Source organism: Puma concolor, chromosome B3 (genome assembly GCF_028749965.1).
Source record: "Puma concolor isolate L17-30 chromosome B3, mPumCon1.1.hap2, whole genome shotgun sequence".
NCBI lineage: Eukaryota > Metazoa > Chordata > Mammalia > Carnivora > Felidae > Puma > Puma concolor.
In genome coordinates, this window is record NC_141672.1 from 58,468,918 (window position 1) to 58,478,104 (window position 9,187).

Sequence of the window (9,187 nt, forward strand, 5' to 3'; positions counted from 1 at the left end):
TCTTTTCTTTTCTTTTTTTCTTTTTTTTTTTTTTTTAGCGTGCTTCCTGCATGGCTTAAACTCACAACCCCGATATCAAGGCCCGAGCTGAGATCAAGAGATGGGCCCCTGGGTGACTCAGTTGGTTGAGCGTCTGAATCTTGATCATGGCTCAGGTCATGATCCCAGGGTTGTGAAGTCAGACTCCACTCTGGATTGATGAGTTGTAGCATCTTGGAGGTCTATGTTAAGGACTCCAATGCCTTGTTCAGTCTCAAAAGGAGAGAAGGCATTGATGAAAGAGTAAATGTGACAGGAGTGCTGGATGGACAGTGACAGTATGTGCCTGCTTTCTCTGTTCCAAAAGCAAGAAAAAAATAGTTCTGCTCAACGCTACACTAGTCATGCCACATGGTTTGCTGGAGCTGGTATCACACTTCAGTGTAAAGTGAGACAAACAAACTGGAGTCCATCTAGAAAAGGGTGGTGATAAAAACTTACGATAGATAACATTTATTGAGTATAAAGTGTAAAAAGGCTTAAAATCATGACACATAGAAAACTGTCCCAAACCAGTTTAGGCCTAATTATGTTTAATCATAAGCAGAGCAATCATGGTTTGAAGATCTCAAGCAACTCAGTTTAAATATTCGAGGTACTGTCACTGGGAATTAGATTTATTATGTGCCCTTCCTTCCATATCAAAATTAATTTGAAGCCAAGGATGCCAGATATTTGGCTCAACTCCAGAAATAAATTTTATGATAGGCCTATACAAAAATGGAATAATCTGGTTTAGGTGGAATGATTTTAGAATCCTTGAAGGTACTCAAGTTTTGTCAAAATGACCATTTGGCAGGGATGCTTTAGTGAAAATCTAAATTTGAATAGATGTCAGAAGAACTCAGAAGTTTTATAATGCCAGACCCATCAGGGGTTAAAATGAATTTAAATTTGAACGTCTTGTGTAAATCATGCAATCACCAGAGTACCAGAGATCCTCCAACCTATAATTTCTTAAACCTCACCAGATTCCCTGCTTTACATGTGCCTGGTCTCTGAAGACAGTGGACTGTGGGGCCCTTGTTTTGAATAAGCTTTAGCATTCCCTGGAACCCTGAGGGTCTACGACCCCAGGCATAGACTCTGACATCATTCAATTACTACACCTTTAGTTTTTTCCTCTCCCCTCATGATAACTAATGATGAAATGATAATGACGATGGCAATGATGTTGGTGATGATAGCAGCTGAATGTCCTTTATCATTAGCCTCCTTTTATAGGTGAGGACACTAAGGCTCAGAGAGGTTACATAAGCCTGAAACACAGGTTTGTGCAATCCCAAAGTTCATGCTTCTAATCACTGCAAAATATCAACCTCCACAAAACACATTAACAATTTCCCAATTTCCTTTGTCCCTCTTACTACAGAGTATAACATATCAAGATAGAATAAAAAATATCAGTTAACTTTCCAGCCTATGTATTTGTTTACATCCTTCCTGTTACTATGAAAATAAGTTCCTTGAGGTCAGGATCCAATGTCTAGTTTATATGCTGTTAAAGTGCCTGACATTTGAACAGTAAATACCTGGCCAATATCCTACAAAATTCCTATAAATAACCCCTAAATTTCAGTATGAAGGTAGGCACGTTCCTGTTAAATGAGGCATTTTAAATTAAAATATCTGTGACTATTAGTGCTATAACAGTATCTCTCCATGTAGAAAAAGTGTATGTGCTGCTCCATACAGTGTTCAATATCGCCATGCAAGTCATATGCATTTTAATGTTGCTATACAAATGTCTTAACACTAATAAAATGAATGCATAGAAATCACTTAATAACCTAACTTACATACCATGGAAATATAACAAAAAGAGCTAATTGCTAAGAAAACACCACAGCCTGTACTTCCAAAGAAGATAAGAGAAAGTTAGTTTTCATAACAGAGTTGATATGTTCCCACTAATAAATCACTTTAAAGCAAATATCCAATAACTTTGGAAGCAACACCACTAGGATTCATGAAAAATCTATTAAGACAGGAAATGAGAAGTCAACATGGGGGATGGAATGCAGAAAGCAACTAATATGCAAACTTCAGGTCTCTAGCATTTCCTCAAAAGAGCTGCACAGAGCAAAGTAAAAAATAGAGAAATATAAACAATACTGTTTTGGCTTCTATCCCTGATTAAATACACTGGTTCTATTGAACTAAATAGTGTTTTCTTGCATTTTTCCATGAATTCAGAAACTGCTTCTAGAGTTGGGAAAAAAGGTCCATGCTATCACATTATGCATTTATCCTATGACTTCTTTCTAGAGGAATCTAAAGTAGATTCAATATCCAATGGTAGGATTGGAAGGATTTTTAAAGCAATAAATTGCATATATGGTCCCACGAAGAAACAAAGAGTAGCATGAGGTTTAAGTTTAGACAGATTTCTTCTATAAAAAGATACATATTGGGGCGCCTGGGTGGCGCAGTCGGTTAAGCGTCCGACTTCAGCCAGGTCACGATCTCGCGATCCGTGAGTTCGAGCCCCGCGTCGGGCTCTGGGCTGATGGCTCAGAGCCTGGAGCCTGTTTCCGACTCTGTGTCTCCCTCTCTCTCTGCCCCTCCCCCGTTCATGCTCTGTCTCTCTCTGTCCCAAAAATAAATAAACGTTGAAAAAAAAAAAAAAAAGATACATATTATCTAGGAAGACTCGAATTGATCAATTTGCATTTTCTTCCTAATGTGACCTAGTTTGTAACTTAACAAACATAGACCCTCAAAGCCAAATTCTGAGAAATCTTACTGATATAGCTCATAGCTTAATAATAAGGCCTTTTCATGTGGTTTACAGGCTGTCAATAAAATGATACTACATTTATATAACCATGTAATTTCATTATTATTTTCTATCACTTGTTAACCATCTTCATAATTAGTATTAAATTATGTCATAGTTCAGTAAAAAGCATTGTGTCAGAAGAGTATGTATCAGAACACTATGATGAAAAGCTTTAAATGGCATTAGCCATTTCTAAATTAAATTCTTATATTTCTATCTCTTGTTACACTTATATGAAACTGGAGTTTTCATAAAAACACACAATTTATGTTGATAGGGCATAACAAAAATGGTTCACTTCTAACCAGAATAGCTTCAATACTGATAAACATAATTCTTCTTAATTTTACCATGCACACACCATGTAATGGACAAATTATACTGCCTTAGGTTTTAAATAGTTCTCAATGATTGAAGGATGCCACAGGAATAAAAATGTGGGCTGTAGAAATGTAATAAGCAGTCTCACTTTCAAGGTTTACTGAACAAGGCAGAGCCATACACATGTGTGACCGTGGAATGATTTAGCAAAATTACCTGTTAGTCATGTGTCCTATCTATTTAAAGGCCTAAATTCTTGTATTTATTCTTCAATAAAGCATAAAAGTTAGAAGTGACTACCATATACACAAAACTATGAAAATAATGCCAAAATGTTATATTTCTAAGTAAATGAAAAATAAAAATCACTGGAATGAGTTAACAAATTAGCCAGTTCTAGGAAGTTTTATGTAGCTTTCTTTCTCCAACCTCAAAATTGGCACATATTTATCAGTAATCTTATCTATTGTCAATTGTTCTTAAAATAACCGAAGATATATAATATAGAGCTTATTACATGGTACTTTTATGCAGAGGCAGGGACACTGTTAGATATCTGCAAGCATCTCATCAGCAGAAAGCAAGATCCTAATTTCACCAGCTAGAAAACTCAGCAAAACTACTGAGCCTAAAGTGCTTCAAGCAGCAAGAGAAAGCAGAACATTGGTGTGAATGAACAAAAGAGAACTGATGGTCATTCATGAAAAGATTTAAAGCAGATAAAACATGCGATGGTCATTCAAACACCAACGCCATAACCACACAATACTTTGCCACCAAGAATGCATTTAATGACAGAGGAGACAAAAATAATGGAAGAGGGGATATAGGTGGGACAATTTTCTTTCAAGTGACCAAAGCTCTTGCTAGCCCCTCATGAGAAAAAAGAAAAAAAAATCATCTCTGCCTGGTATTAGTCAAAGATATATCTTAATGAACCCTTCCCAAATCACTCAAGCACAAAAGTCTCATATTTCAAAACTGAAGTAGATATGCATATGTCTGTGTGTGTTCATATATACATCACATGTGTGAAGTGGGAAAGAGGTGTGTAAAGCACAGAAGACTGGTGTTGCTCAAGGTCATTCTCCTCTTGAAAAGAGAAAAGGAAAAGTAACTAAAAGAAATGGTCTGGGGGACAGGAGTCAAGGGGCAACTTCTTTGCACCTGCCTACATGCTCACATCTGTTCCCATGGGTGCCCTGACTTTCCTATTGTTTTGGCCCTCTTGCTGGTAAACATAAGAGAGCTTAAAAGGAAGGAACATTTTTCTGGGAAATTTCCTATTAACACCTGACAGTCTTAACCCATTAGTGAGCCAAGCCAGCTCTATCTAAGTACAAGGTCAGTGGTCTCAGATCTTCAAACTAACTGGTGTCTACCTCTCTGCCACTCAAGCAAGGGAGAAGGGAAGGGAGACAGAAATCTCCATTTTTAAGTAACTTCTATATATGAAACTCTGCTAGGAGGTGGATTTGGTTTTGACATTCCACCTAACTCCATGTACCAATGAATGCTGATTCTAAACATATATCACATAGTCATCCATGTTTAGGCTTCTAAGCACTCAACAACCAGATAATGCATTTGTTTTGCCTTCCCTCAGGGTGAGGACACAAACCTGCAGAATAGTGAATTTGTGGTGAGAAAAGGCCAGAGAGAAGTGAAATGAGGAGGAAGATAGAGAAAACCCACTATTTTCCCAGTCACTGATATTCTGCCCCAGCATTTCTTCTTTCTTGGGTACCCTCTAAAGAGGTATGCCTTATCTGCTAACAAATATTATGAATATGGTTTCTGTTGAAATACTATTCTGGAGATATCTGGGGGACAAAGAAGTGTCTTTGTCAGATTTTTAGTACACATAAATAGGTATTCTGTCCAGGATTTCCTGAGTGATGAGGGAAATACATAGAAGTTAACTTAAAAAAAGAAGATAAAAGATAAGAACCTCCCCCCATCTAATTCCTCCCAAATGCCCACTTATTTTGAGTTTTCATTCAGGCAGTACCCTTTTATTCAGAGAGGAGAATGTGGACCTGCTTTTCTGTTAAAGTCAAGTTACTTTCTATATCCTTTCTTGGTTCTCCCTAGAGCTGGAACATACAGAGCAAATCTGTCTGAAGAGTGGCCCTCACAGCCCTCGTGTTTACTGGGCTTGGGGGTCGGGGTGGGGAGTGCAGTTGTCTTTTCAGTGGTATTTCAACTGGAGATAAAACAGGAGTATAAATGACCTAATTAAATCCAGGCGAGCTGGAGGAGAGGAGAGAGAAGAGACAGGAGGAAATGGAAATCTAGGAAAAACACTTAGTTTCAGGTTTCCAACCCTGAGAAATCAAGCGACATTTGAGTATCAAGGCATTTTTGCAGCCAGCTTTTCTTCTATGTTCTTGAATATTCATTTACAAGGGGGTGGAGGACTGCAGGCGCAGGAAGTCAGGCAGGACCTCACTGCCCTCCACGCGTCTCTCTCCACCTCCTTCCTCTCATATCCAGGCCGCCACCTCAGCCATGATGCGCCCGCTGTCTGCCAGGGGGCCCGCTGAGCTCTCCAGCCCCTCCTCAAAAAGTGTCGACCAGGGCCTGGCAGCTGCAGTGGCGGAGCCCAGCCCCCAAGCACGCTGCATTTACGGCCTTGTAGCACCACCAGCCTGCGAGGGCTGCAGCAGCAGCCGAGCCCAGACTCCAGAGCAGTCAGGGACATCAACGCGCAGAGACCGCGAGAGCATCCAGCTAGTGGCCAGCTTGTAGTCTGCAAATGCCATCATATGGATATCTATAGAAACGCAGCAAGCGGAGGAAGAGGCAGCGCCCTACACTTTCTAAGCGGCTGTGGCAAAGAGAAACCTTCGGTGCATCTCCAGTCGCTGCCTCCTAGAGCAAGGCGCCGAGCGCTCGGCCCGGCCACATCCTCCGCTGCGTGCACCCAGCAGGGAGCTACCGAAGTCTGGAGACAAACGAGCACTCCTTAGCTGAATTATTCAGACCGCCTTCACTATGGAATAAAACATTGATGAGACTACTTTGGAAGTGCTTTATCTTGTTAATCCGAATGCTCTCTAGAAGGGGTGAAATTTCTGTAGGGGACGCAGAGGTGATGCAAAAAAAAAAAAAAAAGCAAATGAGAGAAATAAGCTGCGAGGGTAAGGGGCTTTGGAAGTTCGCTAAATTTGTTCCGACTCCGCCAGCCCTGGGAATCTCCTTTTTAACGTATCAGACCCAATATGTTAATTAGGTAGTCGCAAACCCACCCTATTCCTTGTAAATCAATGCTCTGGCAAAAATGCTCAAAAATACATATTATACAGAAACAAGCACACCAAAACCAACCACACAAACCACGCGTACCCGAGCTCCACAACCGAGACAATACAGCTGGGGACAGTATTGGGGTGGTGGTTATGGTTTTAGCCTTGCTCCTCTAGACATAAAAATGACTTCTCTCTGGGATGTATTTTGCTACACAGAAGCAAACGCTGGCAGTTCAATACCATTTCTCCGCACACACGCCGGTGACAATGAATTCCCTTTCATGCAGAGCAAGTTCCAAGAAAACTCCATTTCAGATTAAAGTCTCCAGATGCGTAATTTACAACTACTAAAGGATCTGGCAAGCTCCTCCACAATAAGGAAAGGAAAACAACCTGGCACCAGAGGTAGAGAAGGGTCAAAATGGTCCTTGCCTGAAATGATGGGTGGAAACCAAACACCCTCTCGCACTCCACGGTCTGGGGAGGGTTGGATACCAAATGGTCCGTGGCAACCATAGCCTGAAGGAAACACGGAATTTTAATCCCTGGCATCTTCAGACAGGTTCAATATGCCTAGCTTTCCAATATCATCACTCAGGGTGGAGCGTATCCATATTCCCTTAGCTTTCACTGCTAGATTAAATGCTCAGGTATAGATTTATATCCCACCTACTAGAAATTATATTACAACATCACAGAGCGCCCTTGGATATTTCAGCCCTTCCTGATGATTTTCGAAACATTAATAAGTAAAGTAGCCTGCAATGCAGATAAGACACTAGAAACAAGATCAGAAGGAAACTGGGTGAGGCGGGTAGTCGTTGGGTTGTTACCTGGTGCCTCTAGAGGAAAAGACGGTCGTAGGAGGACTTTCTGCCCGCAGGTACAATCCCGGCAAGGTGGCTCCAGGTGGCTTTCACAGTCGTACGCGGGTCTCGCTCGTCACTTTGCTGCCCTTTGCCATAGCTCAGCACCCGCATCCTAGGGAGTCCGAAAGGCGGCTCCTGCCACTGCCGCCGCTGCCCGCAGGTCGCGCTGGGTGGGGGATCCGCGGAGATCGCCCCATGAAACCCGCGTTTCTGCGCCCGGGGAGCGGGCAGAGGCAGGGCGGCCGCGCACGCACACACAGACACACTCAAACACACACACACTCACACACTCGCACACAGGCGCGCGCGCACTCGCATTCACTCTTGCACACGCACATCCAGCCCAGCTCCGGGAGGGAGAAGCAGGGAGGGGACTGGTCCTTCTCACGATCAGCTTTGATCCCCACCGGACCACAGGCAGAAAAGAGAGTGGTTTGGCAAAGCCTTTTGATCACGTTTCCTTTAAGTTCTCCTCCAACCCAAATCCACGCAATTCAAGGGCTGATGACATTTTTGTGGAGAGGAGAGAGCCGGGAAAGGGCTGAGGAAGAGTCGGGAATTTTGTTAAGCAGTTTGAAAAGCAATCCTTGTTACCTTGTTTGTACAGAACCCAGCTCGAAGGGCTGAACTTTTGGCCTCAGATGATGTGGACGGAAACATAAATATCTCTGGCCAAGACAGGAAGGTCTAGATGCACGGAAACAAGACGGCTACAAGACCCTCTGGTGACCTTGTGATGTACCTGGAAGCAAGTTAATACTGGCGCTTTCCAAGCGTCTGGGTAAAGCGATCCACACACATGGGTCCACAGGCAGGCAGCGGTTCCGAATCCAGCCGGGAAAATGGGTCTGGGCGTCCTCCCTGCTCTTCAAGAACCTCGGCATCGAGGGGGCACCGACGAGTTAACATTTGCTTCTGGGCAGTTGGATAAAAGAGAGTCAAATGCATCAGATAGGCGCGCGCGCGCAGACAACACACACACACACACACACACACACACACACGCGCGCGCAGACACACACACACGCAGCTAGCTGAAGAGCGGCTTACAAAAAAAAAAAAAAAAAAAAAGATGCCAAGATGATTTCAAAAGGTAGAAAAGATCCAGAATCTTTTCTGAAAACAGAAGGGTCAGCAGGAAGGTTATAAAAATCTTCCCGGGTCTTTCATTCTTCCTCTCTCTTGTGAATGTGTGTGTGTATTTCCAGAAGGTTTCCTCGGTCGGCCCCACCCCCGTCCAGTTGCGCTTTTTTCTCTTGATATAAACCGACCGTGCAAAATGGATTATATGGGTGGGTTGTGCTCACAGCCCAGAGCTCCACAGTCAAGAATCCTAAGGGAGCAGCCAGCTGCGAATCCATTCACATCCTCTAGGGAAGAAGTAAAAACACGCGCAAACACACGCGCACACCACACACACACACACACACACACACACACACACACACACACACAGACACGAGTCCTCAGTTCGGGCCGCTCTGCACACGGTGGCCGACTCCCTGCGAGCCGCTGCACACAGCGCCCCGCCCGCTGCCCACCTCGCCAGGGCGAGTCCGCAGCTCAGGCGTGCGGCTGGCAGCCAAGGACCCCGGCTGCGGCCAGGGCGGGCCCCGGTCCCAGGCTCCCCACCGCAGCCTGTTCGGGCAGCGGCAGCCGCCCCGCCGGGAAGGACTGCGTCCGGCGCTGCAGCATGGAGGCGGCGGCGGCGGCGGCGGCGGGCGCGCGGCCGTGGGCCCGGCCCTCGCCGCAATGACGGAAACTACCGCGCCTCCCAGACTCAGAGTCAGGCGAGACCCCCGCCGGGGCCACCGTGCCTCCCTCTGCCCTCGTGCCTGCAAGCCCGGCTCGCTCCGGACTGATTAACCCCGGGCAGGAGGAGAGGGTCCACGAGGTGCTTGCAAATCCCCTGGCAAAGGAGTCGC

General features: G+C 44.3%; 1 protein-coding gene across 3 annotated transcripts in view; it reads right to left on the reverse strand.

The window, feature by feature from the left end:
• LRFN5 (leucine rich repeat and fibronectin type III domain containing 5) overlaps nt 1-8,228 on the reverse strand; it is a 250,282-nt gene extending 242,054 nt beyond the window's left edge. For all 3 annotated transcript variants that reach the window (XM_025919310.2, XM_086709852.1, XM_086709854.1), the window contains exon 1: nt 7,227-8,228. The gene's annotated coding sequence lies outside the window, so the exon portion shown is untranslated. The remainder of the gene's footprint in view (nt 1-7,226) is intronic.
• Nucleotides 8,229-9,187: the final 959 nt, after the last annotated feature.